The 22,996-nt window shown below is 40.5% G+C and overlaps 1 protein-coding gene across 1 annotated transcript in view; it reads left to right on the plus strand.

The window, feature by feature from the left end:
- The window catches only part of asic1b (acid-sensing (proton-gated) ion channel 1b), a 167,647-nt gene that overhangs the window by 115,665 nt on the left and 28,986 nt on the right, over nt 1-22,996 (plus strand). The gene's annotated exons all lie outside the window — the stretch shown is intronic.

Genomic DNA, 22,996 nt, shown 5'->3' on the forward strand with positions numbered 1-22,996 from the left:
CACATCCATCCAGCGTCGACCAATTCGTGCTTGAAGTTTAGTCAGAAAGAATTGTCGTCTTTTTTTCATATCATTTTCTACTGTGTTAACAACGATCAATCTATCGCGATGCCGGGTTAAACAAGAAGAAACTGAGGTCTGGTGAAAAAATTTTACTCCGTCTTTTAAGGACGGTGAGGAAAAACACTTAGTAGGGTTTTATCTACGGGAATTCCGGGAGCCCCGATTTCCGACACGTTAAAGACCCCGAAACGACGACAAGGGTTTAGAGCGAAGAGGGCGACGAAAAAGGACAGATAACAGGCAATTGAGAGATTTTTTTCTTTAGTATTTATACTTTCTTAAGAAAAATTCAGGGGAAGCAGCTAGCACGCACCGGACTCTATACCAGCTGTGGGCTACCTGGTGTGCTTATACCTCAACACTTATAGCGGCTTCTACCGGGGCTTGGGTGTGTGCTTCCGCTTCGTCACAGCGTACATGTACCTAATTTCCGTCATCGTCTTGCCGGTTCTTTGTCACTTTTGGGTTTGTTGCTAATCAATCAGAATACTATCGACATGACTATAAAAATGTCTGAAACCAAGAATAAATAGGCAGAAATATACGATCTGTCTATATGCTCACCCTACACAAAGAGAACGCAACTACACGCTTANTCATCTTTTTACTATACTTTTTTTCTGCTGTTAAAAAGATGTTTAATGTTGGTGCTTACCAGTGAAAACTCCCTTTGTTAAAGTCAAAGCATCAAAACAAAACAATATGATTCTGTTTGACAGATGAAACAATATTTTTTTTAAACTGGCAGTATAACATGCATTAGACATAAATCAAGTGCGTTTATCATCACAGATTGCACCTTCTTCAATTTAAAATGAATTATTTGTGATGGCTAGTCATGTGAAATGCAGCCCTCAGGAGAAACGGCAGGATTAGATATGCTGCTGCTGCCCCCTGGTGGAGATCAATATGCTTGTTGAGGCAGAGTGAACACGATTTGAAAGAGCAGTGAGGAATGAATAATGACAGGAAACGGATAAGGAAGAAGTAAGATGTAAAAGAAAAGATAAATGGGGAAGAATAGAGCAAGACTATAATGTTTTCTTTTGGATTTATCTCTTTTAAGAACCCTATGAGCATTAATAAATCACCACTGACAATGTAATTAAGACATGTTGGCACCAAGTACATTAACCTCATCATTTGGATTTATTCAGCGGGTCACTGCACTTCTCTGCAGTTTCATTTCCTCCACCGCAGTTTCACAACTTGCTACCCAAAGCAAGAAGTGATTGAATGTGAATATTCATCCAGGGACCGCAGCTCAGGGAGTATCTGACCTTCTTGTTAGGTCAGGATATATGCCCGGGGGCTATCTAGTGATCACTAATAAATATTCAAGGGCCAGAGGCTATCATGCGCTGCTGGTTAACAGGCTCCAGGATAGAACCCAATCAAGGCAGAGCCAAAACTCTTTTGTTTGCGCTCTTATCATCAGCAGTGTCTTTCTGTGATAGACAGTCTTCACAGCTGCAGTTAAGTACATATTGACCAAGTCTGCTGCATTTCACACCCTCTCAATTTATATCCGAGCCGATGAAACACACTGGCGAGTTGTTTTTGTTTTAAAAGCCCAACACAATTGATCGGTTTGCGAAATGTGTTTTCCGTTAGTTGTTCAGGTTTAATGCGGTTGCCCCTTGGTATCCTGTGGCATAATTAGCTGTAGGTTTTATTGTAAAGAGTGCTGTCATCTCCCTAAATGCATCTAACGTTCCATTTTCTGGCACCTTAATGTTTCTGAGAATAATTTCAGCGCTCTAATGGAGGTGGATCGATACAGATGGATCGGTCTCTTACATTTCCTTTTCATATCACAACCAACACCACCTCTGGGAATCTGCATTTATCTCCATGTTCAATAAAGAAAGGATCCAGTTGAGATGAGTCTTTTTTATCTCTGCTAGTTGTACGTGTTTGCTTTCAGTTAATGTGTTTTCCACAGGCTTGTCACAGCCATGTGGAGGAAATGAGTCAGTAAAATGAGCCATTAGATTGTAATTAAGAATGAGCAAATGAAAGTCTTGATTAACGTCCTTAACTTCTTACTGTAGTGGTTGTTCTGTAATGTTCTCTCTAGCCGTCAGACACAAAATGATGACTTCTTCCTCTCACTGAATCTTGTGAAAGGTCACGCTTATGTGTTTGTGCCTTGTACTTTAAAACTCATCATAAAAACTGAATTTATGACAACACTGCTGCATGTAAGGTTGTGTTGTAAAAGCCAATGTGTGAATCTTCTCCCATTTCTCTGTCATTTCCATAACACCTAAGTATTATTTGCATTCGATTACACAACTGTGCTCATTTTCTTTTCGGGGTAAGAGTGAGGTCACGCAGAACAATAAAATCAGCAGAAATAAAAAGCCTATTTGGTGCTTTCGCTACTGTACATTGGCTTCTCTTACATTTCCCTCTCTCACTCCCACTGCGTCGAGCCTGGTTTTTTCCCTGTAAATGGTGTAACTCTGCCCCAGCACGGTGACCTGTGGCTGGGCCCTGTGGGAGTATTCTGTGTCCTATACTCCTCATGGCCTCACCTTCTTTGCTCCCTCCTCCTCCTCCTTCTACTTCTTTTCTTCTTCTTCTTCTTCTTCTTCTCTCTTTGGAAATTGCTGTGGGATGGATCTGCCCTCCAGACACAAGGACAAACCAAGGCGAAGCTTATCAGTCCAGGTCAGAGTAGAAGTGAATGGCAGCGAGTGAAGCGTGGAGTTTGCCTTCAGATTGTGGTCTTTGCTTCAGATTATGACTTTGTCTGGGACACTGTGCGTTTGATTGGGTCAGCATTTAGACTTTAAAGGCCATCAGTTTGCAACAGAACTAATACTTTGTAAATGTTCTCGTTGCATAATTGCTGATTTCTAGGATTATTTCGACTAATGGTGTTGTTGCTGAGACAGATTTCATTGCTTCAGTTTCTTTGGACTCTTTGATTTGGACTTCTGCCTTCAGGCTTCTTTATTAACTCATAGCAATATTGAGTTATTCATCCTGCCACCATGCCGGTCCGTATCATGTGCTCCATCTCCTTTTCTGACGACGAGCCAGGCAGAGGATATGATAAAGACGGCTTTGACGACCATTACAGGGTGAAGAAGAGTTACGGTGACTCGCAGGAATACCTGGACGGTGGTAGTCAGGCAGACGATTACAACGAGGAGGAGGACGAGGTAGGGGAGGTGGACGACCTGGCCGCTTTCTTCAGCGGTTGCACGCTCCATGGCCCCAACCACGTGTTTGTGGAGGGCAAGAAGTTCGGTATTCGCCAGGGTTTGTGGGGTCTGGTCTTCACCTTGGCCCTGTCTGCTTTCTTGCTCCAGGTAGTTGACAGGATCATATACTACTACCAGTATGATTACATCACCACGCTCGATGAGAACTCAGCCAAAAACATGACCTTCCCAGCTATCACCGTGTGTAACTACAACTTTGTGCGGAAGTCTCAGATGAGCTACAGCGACCTGATTTTCATGGGCCCCCTGCTGGGGTTTGAAGAAGGCATGGCACCAGGGTTTCCACTGGCCCCGGAGCCAGACCGGCCCCCGGGGTCTCGCTTCAGCCTCGACGAGTTCTACAACCGTACTCGACACCGCATTGAGGACATTCTGCTGGAGTGTAACTTCAGAGGCATAGATTGTGGCCCCGAGAGCTTCAGAGAGGTAATACTGTAACCCCACTGCAAGACATATTGTTCAAAGTAGTTATTAATGTTTGATCCTTCTTGGACACTATACATTGGAAGTCATCAGTGAAAGTCTGCACTTCATAAATTCAAAAGGTATGTGTCTGGTATACTTGATGGTTTTGATTGATTGGTAATATTGCATATGGGGATCTAATCTTGGAGTGTGGCCCAAAAGAATATGGGGAGGAGGCAGCAGGATTTAATCAAGAACACTCTTCTGTTTGGGTTTATGTGATGATATAACCATGTTCAATAAAACCAAATTCAGGAAAAACTTAACGGTAATGCCAGGATAGAGGTCCTCGACAATGAGGACTTCACTAATCACTAATTGAAAATCACTAATATGAAGTAGAACGTTTATTTATTGCTGTGAGGTTATTTAGTCTCCCACAATTCCAAGTCACTGCTGTAAATGAGAAATTTTTTCTCAGTCAACTATAATGAAGAAAACAAAATTGCAGACATCATAAAAGCAGGTCCCATTACTTAAAGTGGAATACTTGGCATACAGTGGTGTTATGGAATTTAAAAAAGCGCTGAAGGAATCGGTTTGTTGCTCACACAAAACTTCAGGGAAGGATCTTTTTTGGACACCCTGTCCCAGAGTTTGTGGTATTTTTGGATTTGTAGCCGCTCCCCGGTGTTCTCTGGAGTTTGAACATCAGACGGCACACAAGTGGAATACTGAATTACCAAGAAGTGTTGACCATATCCAGCTCCTGGTCTATCGATCGGCTCGACCTTTGCACAGTTATTGATAGGTATGTGCAGACTGCTAATGGGTGTACTAAACTTACATGAGCTGCAATTATATCAGTGTGTAAAAGCAAGTACATGACATACAATTTCCATTAAGACTAACTAGAATACATGATGCCCTTGCTAATCTAAAATGTATTTTCATTATATGTTATTGCAGTGTTTCTTGAAGCAGAATCAGAACATTATTAGTTTGCCTGGCATGATTTTTGTACATTTTAAATGATAATTCTCAGTTTGTAACAATGTGTTCTTTAAAAGCCCTTCATGAATATAGTTTGCTTACTCACTTATTAGTAAGCAAACTATATTTACCAAGTAATTGGTAACTTTTCTGATGACTGTCTCTCATTTATTCATATATAATTTAGCCATATCATAATTATTTGGTGATCTTATTTGATGGATAATTTCATATTTTTGGGTTATGGATTGTTGGTCGGACAAAATAAATAATTGATTTTCCCAAATAATTACTATTTTGCAGCCGAAGTCCCTTTTTATAGATATGAATTAATGTTCAAAATCAGTCATGAGTCTGTCAAAGAAAATAAATGTACTTGTATAAAATGTTGACATAAACCAACTTATTTACATTCTCCCTGTCAGAGGGAAGATAAAAAGGAAGAGGAAAGCAGAGTGACATTAAATTCAACTTTAAAAGCATGTCTTAACAGGTACTTCCTCTTTAGGGATTCCACAGCGTGAACGCTGAAAGCAGCTCTGACATTATGGGGTTGGGAGCTTCTGAAGTAGAAAACTGTGAACAAGGTTGTATCCTGTCAACCAAAACGCAGAACCGTTGAGTTTGGTGAAAGTAGTAAGAAATGGGAAATGAAGGTTGTAAATGAGGAATGTGGAGGTGAGAGTGGTAGTTGCGAGGAACAGCCGTAAACATCTTTTCATAACACTTCAAGGTAAAGGGAAAATAATTAAAATATTTGTAACAAAGTAAAGTTTGTGCAAGCTGGGTGACTTTAATGATCCTGCATTGAAAACGGAACAATACCGTAGGAAGAAAAATAAGATTTTCAAGTTTGAAAATCGTTTCTACATGTTAGCAATAGAGCAGTGTTTTTAGCTTGAAGGAATTCTGTTTCCTATACTTGTAGTGTAGTGGGATACATTCAAGTTCAACAAGGGACACCAGTTGAAAATGAGTTATAGCTATAACTCTCCGTGCAGAAATCTGAATTCCTGCTCCATAAATTGCATCGTCCATATCCAATACATATACTGTATATTTTGGTTGGGTAATGGTAAAGCAGCAGGATTTTATTTTCCTGCCAAAAAGTGAGCAAATTTGCTGTCAATTCTGTTTTGACAGCAGACCATAGATCTTACTCTGCATATCTCCATCTCGGCTTCAGTGTACCCAAGCTAAAATTGAAAAATGCCCAGTCAGTGTCAGAGATGAGAAAAAGTGTGTTGTATGACCAATGTCCTTGGGGTGGGAAGGGACCAGCTGTCATCCTCTGCTGATGTCCGTTTTAAAAGACAAAGTAGTGTGATTTCAGTTCATTCAGCCGTTTTATCAGCATGAAAGGGAGGAAGGCCAGGCTTTTTTCAATGACAGACGTTAATACCTTGATGCTGTTCAAAACTCTTCTATTCTTGCTTTCATTATGTCTTCCTTTGAAATACTTTGGATCAGCTATCACATTTCACCCCTTGGTAAAACGGTGGTAGATTGTTGAATATAGTGCAGAACTGTGTCCTTGTTAACACAATTATCTTCAACGTCATGAATAGTTAAACAATAAGTTGTGTGTAGATTGTTTTTGCCTTTACTTATTATTTACTCAAGCCATATATTAGCTACAGATGTTTGCATCTTTAAATTCCTGCAATGTCACACTGAAACCGTGTTCTTGACTGTGTGAGTGTCTTGTTTGGATTTCTTTTTTAAGTAAATGTGTGTGCATGCCTGAAGGTTTCATGTGTGTATGTTACTGCAGTGAGGCTAGAGACCTGACTAACACAAGTGACAAGTCATTATTTATTTTTCAGGTCTAATGGAGACTAATTATAGAAATTGTCAGTTTAACTTGAACACGTCTGCGTTACAGGCGTCCACTAATACAGGCTAATCGTTGATTGTTCCTCCAGCTCATGCACGTCCATGCAGCAATTATTATCTCATGCTTTCTCACTATTTTCAAAATGTTGAAGAACGGGTTTGATAACCGCTGCTTGGAAACAGCAATTTAGGATCTTTTTCTGGGCTCAATTAGAAGATAATTACTGTATTTTTGTTTTGCAGATCACAGGGTTGGCATTATCCAAAAACTGAATCATGTTAAGTGATGTTACCATGGTGTGTATCACATGTGGTTTTACATTTCAAGTATGTAAGCAGTAGACAGTAGGCAGATGCAAAAACACAGTTTTATTCTGTAAAAGTACATCTCGGTATTCAAGGAAGCGTTAACTAGCTTGGCATATACTGTACAGTATATTTGAACCCCAATGTGCCTTTTTATTGATTAAAAGCAATAACAGCCGGCCTTTTTTCCTAGGAGTTGTCAAAGGGCATTCTTCTAAATCACGAATTGAAGTAGACACAAATGAGGTTCGCTTGGGGGAAATGATACAGCAAAAAAAGTAATAGACTATAAAACAGAAAACAAATGAGGCAAAAGGAGAATAGCATCATCAGGCTAGCTGTGTAATTGTGGCATACAGCAGGAAATGCTTTGCTGTACCCACAGAGCACACTAACTCACTTTACAGCATGCATTATGTATTTCTGGTATACTTTTTCTTCAGAACAGCAATTCGATAAAGTGAATTTATCTTTGCGTAATGTGGCGGTTGGCAGCACCACAGGTCCCAATGGCCAACACTGGTCTCCTGCTAGTGCCTGTTTATTAAAGCTGCTAAAGAGCCACTAATGGCCCGTTGTTGGAGTATTGAGAAGGGGCAGGAAGGGGAGGTCAGCTAATTGATTGCTTTCTGTCTCTCTCTGAGTCTTCAGGGACTTTTGTCCATTCCCCCTCTGGCTGTTTCTCCGTCCACCATCTCTGTCTGCTGTTTGTGAAAGTGTGTTTCAGTGTGTCTGTCTGTGTCTGTGCGCACACTGCCATGAGCTGGGCTTCAGGCACGGGTCAATAGTGAAGTGAACACCCTTACAGATATACGGTTCAGGTTGCAGATATTCTGTCCCAGAGCAGAATGTGAGCCCCCCTCAGAGCGGTGATCCAAATCCCTGCTTCCTGCTCCCTCGGCAGCCCATTAGCCACATCTTGCCTTTCTCCTAAGCTCAGCATTGTCAACAGAACCAGCCAGTGGCTCTGGTTACGCCCTTCTCCTGTCTCCTCAAAAGCATCAGGCGATAACAGGCAGAGAGATGCGAGGGGAAGATTTTCAGAGAAAGGAAAATCAAATGCCAAAGCTGGCCTCACCATCTGGCTCCAAGCTGCGAGTGCTTATTATGGTTAAGCACTTCTTTTGAGCAGCCATTGAGAAGGGATTGCAACAAGGAGAGTGTAATATAATTATCCTCACGAATATTCCATGATAAATGATATGTTAGTAAATGATCTTGAGAGCACAGTATCATAATGTGTGTTACTCCAACAAAGAGTAAAGAATTAATACATGAGGTATGTTCTGAACTCCATTTATAACGGTTGCTCTACACCTTGTGCAATTAAGCTAATTAAACTGTCACTTCTTCAAATGGAAATTGATTTTTGTTCTTCCGTTTGTAATGTGTAATCATTTTTATGATTTATTTCCTATTCCACCGTGTTTTTCTTTAGAGCTCGTTGGATTCTTGCTGTTTCATTAGTCGGTTTGAAGTTCAGATCCATCAGTGAATACATCACGACAACACTGACACATTGTCAAATTACATTCATTTGTGCTGAACGCCAAACACTGCCTGATGTGTGGGTTTAGTTGTTTCTTTTCAACCTGACCATCTGTGAGCAAACTGAACTGAAATAATACATTGCACGTTATCGAAATGGATTTAATTAAGCATAAGCCAAGCATATTCTTGGTCAGAAAAAGTGATCATTAGAGTCTTTGAGTAAAAAAAAAAAAGCTTGCTCTGCTGAAATGCTTCCTCCCTCTGAGAGGTGACAGCACAGGGCCATCAAATATTAATGGCAACACTCAAATGCAGATAGCTGTCTCTTTCATCTTCTCAGCCATTATTAGCTTTTTTAAATAAAAAATATAAAGGTGCCCTCTTTAATCAATTTTATTAAAATAATATGTGACATACATCTGAATGCAGAGCCTATACACACATGATATCTTAAGTTAACTCAAGTTAGATGACAGTATACATCATGTATAAAAAATGCTTCCCTTTTCAAATTTAAATGGAAAAAAGTCCTCTGATCAGAATAGAGAAATTGGCCCCTCTGATACTTCTAATGTTCTTGCTTTGTTTTAAAGGCTTTCCAGCATTGCGTCGGCTTGCCAGCATGTATAAATTGCACTCTTGCTGGCATGCGCTCATATCAAACAGCGGTCACAAGAGGGCAGTGTTTTACAATCATTTTGGATCCTAAACCGGCTTTCATGGAGTTCTTGGCCCTTGGATGCTGCATGCTGTTCTTTTTTTCATTTTGTTTACAAGAAAATCACTCAGAAATATACTTATTCTCATCTCTGAGGGAGAAACCTTTGATTCCCACAACAGTACAACATCAGACCCTCAGTGCAGACCACAGTTAAAGCCTCATGTAGTAGCAGAGCGGCTGCCAGTGGAAACACAGTGGTTGCATTTTTTGAAAGGCCTTGTTTTCCTGGGGGATTAAACTCTATTTGTGTGTTGTTGGGATTTAAAAAAATGAATATAACAAATCAAACATGAGCTTTGGTTTGTTCACTGTGGACGGCTTTGGCAGAAACCCATCCCTTGCCTATTCTGTCTACCATTTTTCTCTATCTCGCTGTTTCTGTTTCTGAAGGACCTCAGTCTCTGACGGAGAGACACTGTGATACTCTGTCATGCTGTGCAGTCTCTGTTTCTGTCCAAGTGATGGACCAGTGTTTTCAAATGCAGCCATTTTAATTAAATCTCTCATCAGTCTTCTCTGGAGGTTGGTGACAAGAGGTGCCGCAGCACTCTCTCCCCGTTGAGATAAGTCCAATCAGATATAAAGCCTGGGTCATTTAAATGATACAGATACATCGCTGACTCCCTTCAATATCAGCCAACACTTCACAACACACCCGCTAATTAATCATCAAAGTGGCATAAATGAAAGGGTAGAACTTTCACTTTACTCCGCGACTAAGATAGATGACGCTTAATGATGTGAAAATGAGGGATACTGCCGTCTTGTTGGAGCAATTACATATGAATAAGACATATGGCAAGTGTCCCATACAGGGTCAATAGCCACTTACTAGCAGCTAATTAGGCTGATGAGAGGGCCTTAATGGCTTCCTACAGGATGGTTCTCTTGTGCTTAATATCAGGGCTGAAATAAAACGTTTGTCTCTGAATGACAGGACGGATGTGTGAGAAGCTGTAAGTAGAAAGATATCGTCCAATTTAAGAGCTGCAGGCTTAGGTGGCTCATGCATGAATGTGCAGACAGACCTTTAAAGTTGTTCCAATCCTTTTATTAGAATAATTATTCATTACGGACTGTCTGTGTTGAAGGAATATCCACTCCCAGCTAGTTCAAGTACATGATATCCTAGGGACATTTAGGAATGTGTGTGTGTGTGTGTGTGTGTGTGTGTGTGTGTGTGTGTGTGTGTGTGTGTGTGTGTGTGTGTGTGTGTGTGTGTGTGTCAGAGCTGGTGTTTGCTGCCTCTCTGCACAGTGTCACAGATGACTAGTTGACATCTATCGCAGTCAGCAGGACTCTCTTGGGAAGTGAGTGCCTCTCTGTAGCAGAGTGTAGACTCAGCAGGACGCCTCACCCCCAACCATGTGTGTGTGTTTTAGTGGTGAGCAATATGGCGGTATATACTGTGCAACGGAAGACATGCAATGACAAGCAAATCCTACAGGAAATGTCAAGTCTTTTTTTATTTTGGTAACTCTAGAATAGAAACATGTTTGAACATGTGTTTGTCTTAATGTTGCACAGACCTTAAAAAATGTAACACCTTGTTCTAGGGGACCTTGGAGCTTCCATTTGTATTTATTTTTGTAACTTTACCAGTAGAGTCTTTTGTTTTTTAACTAAAGCATTGTCTCATGTAAAGCAATTGAAAAAAACAAATCAAATTAAATCAAAAAAAGTTACCTTGATATGAAATTACTGTGTTAGAAGATTTTGGCAATATGTGTTATGTGTTTATGGTAAATGTGTGTGTACTGTAGTGTATATATGTCTGTTTGCAATAGATAGAGGCAGAAGTAAAAAGATGGGGATCAGTTTTATATATTTTAGACTGATTGGTAAAAGCTATACATTATTATTGAACATTTTTAAAACGTAGTTGACTTGCTCTGTGACATTGCAACATCCCTTTAATGAAAATGTTATATTGATAATTGATAATATGGATCTATGCCAAACTTAAAGCTACATAAATAGGTTTTAGGGCCACCCATCTTTGGGAAAAGACATCTGAGACACACTTTTAGACCAGCAACCCTGACACAGTTTCACCTTATCATTTGTGTTATGGCTCCTGATGCATCCAGCAGACAGTAAGTAACATTATCACCCTATTGGGGTCATGTCACTGCGGGCAACATCTTTCAAATTACTTGTAGCCATAAGATTGAAAGATTATGTAAAGATATTTATAGAAATTCTGTCTGTCCTAATCTTACCTATTGTGTATGGCCCTGTTCAGACTCCTGGGTTATCTGATGACAAATGGACATCTTTGAGTGTGTTACTTCACACATACCCAAATGCGTCTTACTCTTGAGTGTCCACATGCGCCTCGAGTGTCCTCTTAGGATCTCATCTCACCTCCCTTGCTCAAAATGCCAATTGACACAAGTGACCTGAAAAAACCCCGATCATATATGCTTTAATGCAGCTTTAAAGTTGAGGTGGAAGGGGTCCCCATGTACCAAAGCAGAGATTTGGATCTGACTGACGGGTCTTTTCCTTCATGTCGTCTCTCTTTCCCCCAGCCTAGCCTGCCTGTCCTTTCTATCTCAAAAAGGGAAAAAGGCACAAAAAACCTTGTGGAGGGCTCAATAGGCTGCTCTCTATCCCACACTTAAATCTCCCAGGTTTTATCCCTTTATTCTGCCTTGCAAACATTGTCCTCATCAAAAACTCACTTTGAGACTGTTCACATCTTTGAGACTCTGGATAAAAGCAGTGACAAGAAGCCTTAAATGTAAATGAGCTCGACATCTCAAACAGACCTTTGCTAATGTTAGTGGAAGGTCTATTGATAGAGTGCTTGCTGTTTCATCTCAGAGTAAATCTCAACAGGTCTTCTGCTGTTGCCTTTGGCCTACAGTTTAGAGGAGGGGCTGATCATATTATTCCGCGCCAAAACCTAATAAGCATGGCCGAAGCAAATCGTAACACCCATAATGTCTGCCTAAGTAACAGACGCAGAAATAATTACACACGCTACAGGGGAGCTGTGCCCTCTTGATTTAAGCCCCCACCTCTCTGTGTTTAAGGGTTTATATTAGGACATCAGTGTTCAGGCGGTTTGAGAATTAGCAGGGCAGAAAAAAGAAAGCATATAAATCATGACAGCAATTAGCGATGGCGTCTGCTTCACACCTTAGAATTCCGGACACACGAACATACAGCCTCGGTTAGACATCATATTGCTTTCAGTAAATGTATCTCAGGAGAGGCCATTACGCTGCAGATCAAATTGAAATCAAAATGAAAGATGCATCTAGGTGTAACCCAGCATACAGCTGGACTGTCAGTTTCATCCTCTCCGGAAGCTTGATCCTCCTCTGTGTGTCGTACGTGTGTTTGTGTGTGTGTCGTACGTGTCTTTGTGGGTGTGTCAGCTTTGCTCAGAGTTGTCAGCCAGTCAAACTGCAACTGGCCCCTCTTCGTTAGTTTTACACACACTCAACTCTTGCCGTCAGTTTAACAAGCTGCCACTGTATTTGATGTAAAAAGGAGAACAAACAGAATTCCGACGTAGGTCAATTACTTGTTTTGCTTCAGTGTTTCCCCTCTGTCTGAATATGCTGGTTAATAGCAGGCCTGTGATTCTACGCTGCTCTTAAGAGACTGAAATTCAATGTGACTGGTTATCGCCTGAGGAAGTTCATGATGTTATGCTGAATTTAAAATCAAAACAACATAATATTTTGACAGTGTGAGACTTATGGTACAACTTGTCTTTTAGGGATGGATTTGCTCAAGGTGCTCATTTGTTTAAAATCAAACCAAATTATAAAGAACGTGCTCTGCAAAATGAAATGTTGTTAATGCTGTTGCCGGTAAGGTTTCATGTCAGTTGTAAAGGTTGTAATGGTTTGTGAGGGATTTATGTTTGACCTCCCGTACCTAAACTAAATGTAAGCACATATCGTAAAGCCAGAGGGTTGGCCATCAAAATGATATTTGAAAAGCCATCCAAAACGTCTTAACTCGAGGCGATTCTGTTGCATTTAAAGAGCAAATGTAATTTAAATGTATGAACTTTCAATTGGCTATGGAATTACCTCCTGATTTCATTACTTTACATAATTTGCATTTATTAATATCATTATTTTAACATTTGAGTGAAATTACAAAGATACAGCTCCTAGTATATCTGAATCACAATGATTTAATGACAATATTTATTGGATTTTTCAAAATTGTTTTGTCAATCACATTTTTAAATTTGTACTCTTATATATCACTTTTGTTAGGAATATCAATCCGGCTATTATATCATTTTCCTGACCCTGCGTTAACTACAGAGGTGCGGTAAGTGTGTGTTTAGCTTAGCCTATAGCATAAAGACTGGACGCAGGGGGAAATACCTTGCCAGGTTTCCTCTAAAGTAAAACAAAAATGCCTAAGCACTCTAAAGTGAAACGCATTGTATCTTATTAGTTTATTCCATACTGCTGTCCTTGAGGTTGTCTGGTAGTGTGAGTGAATCGAGTGGACCAACGCGCAGACGTGGGTTTTTCCAGATGATCAAAAATATATTCAGTTCCACCACAGAAAGCAGGAACATAAACCATTTCATTGGGTTTATCACTTAGACCCCTCCACAGACAATTAACCAGATCAAAGACCTTCACAGTACACAAAGCACTGACCTTGCTTAATTTTCCTGGAAAGTGAAAAACACAGACCAAACTCTGTTTTCTTTTTTGTATTGATGCCAAGGTTGCTTGATTGCATGTCATCCTTGGACCCTTCCAAAATATCCCTAATAGCCACCACCACCTTTCTACATTTTCTTAAATCATCCCTGTTGTGAATGCACATGACAACCACAATCTTGAACGCTCAACTCACCTCCACAAGCAATAAAATAAATGGATGGATTTAGTTTTACAAGAAGGATTCATTTGTAAATGTCAGACAGGAAGGGACCATTTATTTCACAAAGGGCCATTCATTCATTTCTCCCTAAGCAGCAAATAGGAGGCATCGGGCCTGTGGGGTACTGGGAGGCTGTTTGCTATAGCTAGCGGCCGTACTCTGAAAGTCATTCATCAGAACCGTTTCCTCTTTCCCCAAACTCGCCCCAGCCCTGCTGTCATGACGCTGGGAGATGAATTAGCGGTGCCATCCTGTGTTTCCCCCGTGCCGCCCCTTGGGCCGTCGATATAAATCTGCTCCCTCCCGCCACAATACTTATACGGTATGACTCGTGAATTCATTCTCAGATGAATGCATTGATGTGTGGTGGGGCTGTCACCTCACACCATGAATAAACTAAGGCTTCGGAGACCCTCTTCTCGTGAGCACAGGGATGTTAAGTTAACGGAGCTTGGTAGACAATAGATTCTCACCACATGCGAGCTATTCACAGTATTTAAACATCTGTTCTGACACTTCTGTGACATTAATGTAGTTAATCTTTTAAGGGTTTCAACACAGCAACGTGTTTCCCAAGGCAGTGCTTTACACGCTGCTTTTAAACAGCTCGAAGGCTTCACACTGTGTCTATAGCTTCCCTCACTGTAAAATGGGTCAACATGGGCTTTTAGAGAATCTTATTTATATATGTTTATGCTGAGCTCACCCACATCCAATACATTTGTGCTGATAGTCAAATCTGCAAAAAAAATGTGAACTACTATACAGTTTTTATACCCCATATCTTTGGCACTGTATATTATACTGTATATAAGTCACGCCTTCGTGATGAATTACCTTTGAAATCAAAAACCCACAAGTCTTTTTCTAAAACCAATGAAAATATAACAATACCATCACAACTAGCCATTATAGCACCTTACTGAACATTATTTTTGATTCGAGTTTTAACGTTTTTCGATTGCTGGTTAGTTAGCAATAAAAAATGTGTTGCTGCAGCACAGGCAGTATGAGAAAAATAAAGAGCTTTTTGAACATTGAAGCATGTAAACATGTCACAGTAGAGGCACACAATACAATTACTGTATGGAACATGTAGAATGAGCTTAATAGGACCCTTTGAAAAGCACTGGTTACTAAATCCCTTTGCTAGAAAATAGGGTCATTCAGATTTTTTCAGGTTTTATCAAATTTCCTACAGAATCCCAAATATTGTCACAGCCTTTTTTATGATTTCCTGATAAGTGAACCCATACTCCATGTGTAAAACTGGTGGAATGCCCCTCCATTACATTTATATTCCAATACTTTAGACATCCTTGTTTACATCCATGTGAGCTATGTTGTACTATTTCAGTATTATAAGTCTGTAACATGTTCAGACTTTGATTATATTGTGTTCATAGCAGTCAAATACAATTTGAAAACCAAGGTCTTTTGTTCACAGCGCTGACACAATGGGGCTGAATGTGTTTCATGCTAGTATTTTAGTTCAGTCATACAATATTCAGCTTTGTTTAAGTGTCACCACCTGAAGCTCTGTGTGTTCACAGGCTTGCAGTGAGCTATACTTCCACTTACTTTCACATCGTTTTTACAAAGCGGCAGTCACCTTACGCAGTATTTCATTCAACCTTACAGCCCGGCAGATTAAGAGGCTATTGGGAAATTGGCCTTTGTGACACTTGTCCCTTCCAGCAGATCATGTACACAATTATCCTCAAAATTGTTTCTGTAAATCACCACCTGCTCCTCTGTCAGCCCCCGCAGCTACAGCACCTTTTTCCACCCTGCTTCTCTTCCTTTGCTCGGTCCTCTCCCCTCCCTCCCTTCCTGATCCCTTGTGGATACTTTGGCTGCAAACATTCCCAGCGGGAGACAGGGAAGCAAAACAAGAGATGCAGAGAAAATACGGAAAGACCTCAAACGGAGAGGAGGAAAGCGGGAGGCGGTGTGGGGAACAAAGGTGTGTGTGACGCGGGTTGTCTTAAAATGTTAAGAAACACATCAGAGAATATGCCGAAGGAGGGGATTGTGTTTATGCCCAAGTAAAAAAGTCAAGGGGTTGTATGCATATGGGGGTAAACAGAGAGAAGTGAGGTAGAGTTTGTAGATTCAGCAGATAGTGGAAAGCAGAGAGGTGGTGTTGCCTCCCTTGTGTCATGTAGTTAGACTCTACACGTGTCCCCACCCTGATCCAGACCCTAAATGACAGGTTGATAAAGTGCAGAGTGCCTCCACTACCCAGAGCTCTCACAAACACACCTCTGCTATCAGCACATGCAGCCTGACACAAAGAGCAATGTGCAGCCCAAAGGTTTGTTTGCCCCTGAGCGTCTACAAACCAGAGACGGATCTCATGTCATTCCCAGTAGAGACAAAGAATACATAAAATAATCCACATCTTTTTTTTATATGTGGCTTTAATTTGAATCCAAAGCCTCAGGTAGTAAGGTTGTTTTTTTATGTATATTTTTTTCAGCATGGGCGTATATAAATAGATGCAATGGATTTTTTATTTATTAAAAATGCCAACCCAGAGCATGGCAAGGGTTTCACTACTTAATCGTCACTTATTAACGCCACTTTAATAGCTTTAAATAGCTACATCATGGCTGCATGGCTTCACATCAGCCTAAGCGAAGCCTGTAAGGTAGTACAGGCAGTCAACCTGAGCAAAATGTACACATGATGTGCCTTACCCCCTCTTAAAACCAACCAAACACATTCCCCGTAATCTGGCGCTCTCAGGCATCGCACCAAAAATGACTTGTACTGTTAGACAAGGGAAACGGAAGTCTGAAATTGTAACTTATTCCCAGCTTGAATGACTTATTCCTGCACTACTCTATAACTTGTACCACTTGAGCTTATTAATGGACTGTATCACAACATAAGTAAGCGTTGCAAAGGTTTGCTCGACAAAAAGCAAGGGGATTTCTTCATGGATTTTTGGAATATTTGGCATACACACGTTTATGATACTTACACATTTTGATCATCAGGATAACCTCCACATATTAACACCACTTTAATATCTTTTGAAGCGTAAACGCAATAGCCAGAAGTAAATAAGTAACTAAGCTAAAGACTCATGATGATGTTTGGTAATCTCATTTTGCTATTTTGTTAGCAACCGCCATTTTTCAGACACATAAAAGCTTCAGGCATTCACAATTTGGGTATTTAGTAATGTATTTAATGTCCAAAAACAAAAACGTTCAAATCTCTTAAGTGTTGTTGATTACCGACCTTAAAAACTTAGAGAAGGAACCAGAAATGTTGAAATGGTAACTTAGTTCCAGGTTTAATCACCTATTCCTACCCCTATCTGTAATTGGTATTTACCCCATGAGTTTATTAATGGACTGCATTACATCATGCTATAACATCAACTGCTTGTTTTTCTCTTTCCAACCCTAATTCCCAGCTCAATTTATTTTTCCAATAACTAAAGATTTTTCCACATCCGAACCTGCAAACAATATTAGTAAACACACACGTGTACAAGCACATATACTGCATCTACTTTCTTTATTTGCGTTGTCTGCAGAAAAACTCCAAAGTAAGTCCCTTCCATACGGGGGAGTGCTCATGCACAGCAAAAAGCACATATAGTATGCACTTAGAGACCTGGAAAAACGAGAAAAATTAGGCTATTGAAACAAGAGTGAATAAATAAATATCAAAAGATTGTACACTGAGAATGAAGGAGACCGAAGAGTTCTGCAAATGTGCAGTTACGATTGGTCTAACTATTGGGCATGTAGTTCTGTCATGCGCTTCAACTTTAAATATGTTTGAATACTCAAAAAAAAAAAAAGAAACACAGCATGTAATTCTTCCCTGAGCATGTCACACACTGCATGCCAAAAGGTGTAATCCTGTCTGGCGGGCTAAAGACTGATAAGATGTGACTTCTAGTAGCAGCTATTTCATTTCTGTGCTTGTCGTGCCTTTTCATTTATCTCCAGTTTGCTTTTAAACATTCGCTGCTTCACTGGCTTCACTGATTGAAATTGAAGTCTTTTTCTAATTTGGAGAAGCTGTCAAAGGAAATGTCCACCCTGAAAAAAGGCCCTCTTCTGATCACTCTTATTCCCGTTAGCTCCCAGTGATCAAGCAGCTAATACTCTGTGGTGTTTAATCGCCTGTGATGGAATTCACAACATCAGTTTACAAGGATCGGGACATCAGTGGACTGCAAATGTTTTTGTAATTGCATCCCTTTTTGTTTCATTGTAGTGCTGCTGACGGGACTAAACTCCAAAATGTGTACATAAATATCCTCTGCACACTGTCAGTGTGTTAATGAAAGTCCCCATAAGCTGTATGTTTATCAGCCCAGGGATTTGTCTCTATAACATCATTTAAATGACTTTAGAGGAGACGGATTCACGCCTTGAAATGAAGATTGGGCTGTTTAAGACGATAGCAATACCATTTGAGCATTTCCTCTTAAGCTTACTGCTTTTGAATGCCTGAAATCGTTATCATTTGAACAAATAAGTTAGCAGTCGTTTTATAGACTAAAAAAATCAGTTTGGGGAATATACACAGCATTGAAAAATCAATAGTCTTTTAGCCAAAGACTGCATTTTTCTGCCCAGCACTAATCAAGGAAACTGCTTTTTTTTATAGGATTCCTTTTTTATTCACTCTTGAACGAATCAACCAAAGTTTGAAACAGTGGTTCCCAAATCCCCATTCATAAATTCAAAGTTTATTTTAAAAAACAATCGATCAAACAGGATATTCATTCACATCACAGATGTATCAAGGCGTACAATTTGTGGCCAAGGTCCCCTAACAAATACCCCTGTTTGTTTCATAAAGGGTTCATTAGTGAAACACTTTAACCGCAGTTTCAGAGCCGCGTGCATTTGTTATTCTGTTGTAACACAAGCTGTGGGATTGTGTTCCTCTGTCAAGCCAGTGCATCATTATCCCTTCGCCCAGACGGATTAGCTTGTTGCTCAGAGCCTCAGCCCGATATGTCTTTCTGTTGATGAGCTGGCTGGGGAAACGGGGTTGAACGAATGCTGCTAAATGCCAAAAGTGTCAAGATCCATCTCTGGTGAATTCTGATGCACCCCCCACCAAACAACCAATAATGAATGCATGTGCCTCCCAAATGAATACTTTCTAAGTCTTCTTTTTGCTCCCTATCTGATACATTTCACAGTCTCTCACTTCCTCCTGCATGTCTATGCAGCGTTCTTTACATGACGCACAGCTGCAGTCAATCGTATTGATTTCCATGGTACAACTCTTGAATATGTAATTTTGGTATCTTGCTGTGAAGCTGTTGTGGTCTCCGGTTGAATAACCATCCCCCATGGCACCTTTACTCCTTGAAACATGAGTAATCTTCCGAGGAGAATACTTGATTGTCCTCAGGGGGGATGTAATGACGTGTTAAGCCCGCGAGACGAGGAGAGTGAAAAGTACGATGTCTAAATCCAGAAACATGGTGAAAGATTAAACTGCTGGTGGTTGCCTGATCTCATCTGTGAGAAGTGCTTGACTCTCCTGTCTTCTTATCTATGTGAACTATCATGTAGTCGGTGGGTGGGTTGGGTATAGACTTGACTAAAAAGGCAGTCAAGTCTAGGAAATACACCAAAGTAATACTTGCAGTCATGATTTACAACAATATTTCCCTGACTTTAATCCAGCATTGAAGATATATTTCCTTAAACATACAGTATAGCTACAGTCTTTTTTCTAACTTAACTTTAACTTTGTAACAAACCATTTAAAGTTGGCCCCTCCTCCTTGGCTCCACGACAGTCGCCAGCTTTAGCAATCTTCAGTCCAGCTAGCTAATGGGTAGAGTATTTGTGTCCAGACAGGAGAATTTAAGGGAGATTTCCAAGCTTCTAATTCAGACAACATCGATCACAGTGTCAGCCGGGCGGAGCAGAGCTCCGGGGGAGGAAAGGCCGAGGAGTGACAGCTGGAGGCAGAGCGAGGGCCAGAGAAACGCCCAGAAAACAGCAAGACGGAAAGAAAATATAGACCGAAGCCAGGAAAATACTGAGAACACACACTTCTAATGGGGCATGAGTGATGAGAGAGAGGGATTATTTAGTCTATACATTGTAGTTCTTGTTTCTTTAAACATACCATAGATGGTGCAGGCATACAGTATTATGATTTGTGGTGCATATTATCAAATCTATTTCAAAATAAAATAGGGCAAGACGTTGACACACGGTAAAAGTGTAACAAAGAAAAGTGGTTTTAACAAAAAGTTGAGGCAGTGACTACACATGCAATGCTAACTGGTGAAGCTGAGGAGCTACTCGATTACAATAGCTCATTGAGCTTCTCTACATTTAAATTAAATAAACATCTTACAATGTGTGCATTTGAGAAAGTGTATCAACTTCATTTAGTGGGAATGCTGTTAACAGCATTCCAACTAACTGTTATTCTACGCACGAAAAGTTTATTATTCCGCCGACTTATTTTGCCGCGCTTCTCCTCCCGCATTGAACATGGCAGAAACTCCGTTCGAACATCAAAACGTTCAGCTCGATCGGGAATCGATGGCTATTACTTTTCTCATTCATAATTGATGTTCGAACGGAGTTTCTGCCATGTTCAATGCGGGAGGAGAAGCGCNCACACACACACACACACACACACACACACACACACACACACACACACACACACACACACACACACACACACAACAAATTGACACACACACATACTATTCACATTCAGGCAAGTCATGATAATCCCTTCTGGCTCACAATTTGTATTCTTCCTCAAAATTGAGCACTGCATCATGGAGGGCAATGCTGTAGAGACTCCAGTCTATTTCATTACCGCTCCACGAGTTGCATTTTAAATATTGTAGTGCAGAAAAACACTCACTGGGCACCTAACATTTTGGTGGCACTCAGGTTTCTGCACACTGGTTGACATTTCCGACGTTCAATTCTCTGATGATGGGGTCAAGATGCTTTGGGTAAATGAATGCAAATCCTGTTGCACATCATTAGACATATCCCATAATCCCAGAGAGCCTTACATAGACGTCATGTTTTTTTTGACCCTGCAGTGCCACTGTTTGGCTGAGGGAAAACCTGTTTCAGGCAGGCAACACAGGCTTGAATGCACCATTGACGAAGCATTTTGTGAACACCATCTTCCTCTCGAGAGGGGTGTTGGTTAAGTGGTGTTTCACGCTTGGTTGCTCATCATCACAGTGTTCAAATCCAGAGCGAAAGCCAGACAACATGCAGGCCTGATTCACTCTCTCAGTTCCTTCTTCTGGTCGCAGTGGGTTTATGCGAGTGTACGAGTCTAGTTTACCGGGGGACCGAGGGAAAAGAGGTGAGAAGGAAATTGTGTAAGTGAGAGAAGAAGGAGAGGATAATTGAGGTCTGCTGAGCGAATCAATTGTTCAAGTCTTGCCCTTCTCTAGCTTAAAGGAGAAATCTGGTGTCTGGCAACCTGGGTGATTGCTGAGATCTGGGAACATAGTGACCACAAAAAAGTTAGACAGAAAAAGACAATCAGTCACACCAAAAGACGGGTTGTAACCAAGAACATTCCCTCGTTACACATTTAAAACTTTTCAGGCACAACTACAGCAAATCTATAAGGGTGTTTGGAATAAGCACTTTGCTTTTCTCATCTTATTCAAATGAGTTTGGCTATTATGGGGTGAAGGCTGGATAACACACTGCATTTAAAACGGCAACATTTTAATTAATTTGAATGGATCTGAGATTTGGCGTAGAGCTGTTGAGGCATGGACCGGTGATATACAAGGGAAGATTGGGGGACGATTGGACCGTGTTGATTGGACTTAGAGCAACATCATGTTTCATGGCGAGTGGTCCGTCGCCATGGCAACGGCATTTGATGACACCCCATAATACGCTTAGATGCGTTGATGGCTGCATCCTTACCGAACCTGTGAAGTTTTGGGGCGTTTGGAGCAGTTTCACTGAAGTTTTGAGAAAGCCGTGTTTCATGGCGAGCATTGTTTTGCCATGGCAACGGCATTTGAAGAAATCTCAAAACTGTCCTGTCGATGTCTTCACGGCTGGACATGTTAGCAAACTGCTATCTGAAGTCTGCTGCTCCAAGCATGTCAGTTGGAGCGATGACATCATCGTGTTCCATTACACAGGTGTTTATATTTGAGCTAACGAGGCGTCCAGAGATCAAAGGCTTCATTGTTCTGAATGAGAGATAAACCTCTTACATGTGAACGTTTTGTGTTAGAACCGTAACAGATATCTGTAAAATTTCAAAACGTGAAGCATGTCAAGGAAGTTGAGTATCTGAAGTGTAATTTTTGTGTACTTTCGGGTTAATAATGTGGCCTTTTTGGCAGTTTAACTAAAGCTGCTACCGTGAGGAAATATCTGCCTGAAATTACAATGGGGTTTAATGGAGGAATGTTGAAAGTTGTTGTCACTTCATGCCCTCAAGAGGCATTTTGTTTAATTATTTTGCTTAATTATTTGTCATTTTTCAAGCTACGAGATGTTTTCCTACGTTTGTCATGACAAATGATGTCTCAGGAATGTAGGGTTTGGGAATTATGGCAGTTTTTAAAAAATATATGAAGGCAAATTTCAAGATGTTATACCCTCTAGCTGTGACATAACGCAAAATAGTTAATGTTAAAATCTGAAGAAAACGTCTTTAACAAGGTCTGAACAATGTTTAATATCTCTAAAAGGGCATTCCAAGAATGCAGGGTTGTTGGTTGTTCCTAGCGTCTTTAAAAGTACATTAGGAGCCAGAGCCTTTTCTTATCAAGCTCCACATTTGTGAAATCAGCTTCCAATTTTTGTTCAAGCGGCAGACACCCTATCCGTTTTTAAGAGTGCGCTTAAGACCTTCATTTTTGATAAAGCTTATAGTTAGGGCTGATTAGATTCAGCCCCTAGTTTTGCTGATATAGGCTTAGTTTGTCGGGGGACATCTTACTTCTTCTTCTCTCTGTCTATACCTGTGCACTCTCATGTTCCGAATAACCCAGCTTCCCCAAATTTCTTTATTTTTGGTGTCTATATGCGCCAGGATCTGGAGT

The sequence above is a fragment of the Notothenia coriiceps genome, unplaced genomic scaffold, assembly GCF_000735185.1.
Source record: "Notothenia coriiceps isolate Sejong01 unplaced genomic scaffold, NC01 NC01_scaffold00021789, whole genome shotgun sequence".
Lineage (NCBI taxonomy): Eukaryota > Metazoa > Chordata > Actinopteri > Perciformes > Nototheniidae > Notothenia > Notothenia coriiceps.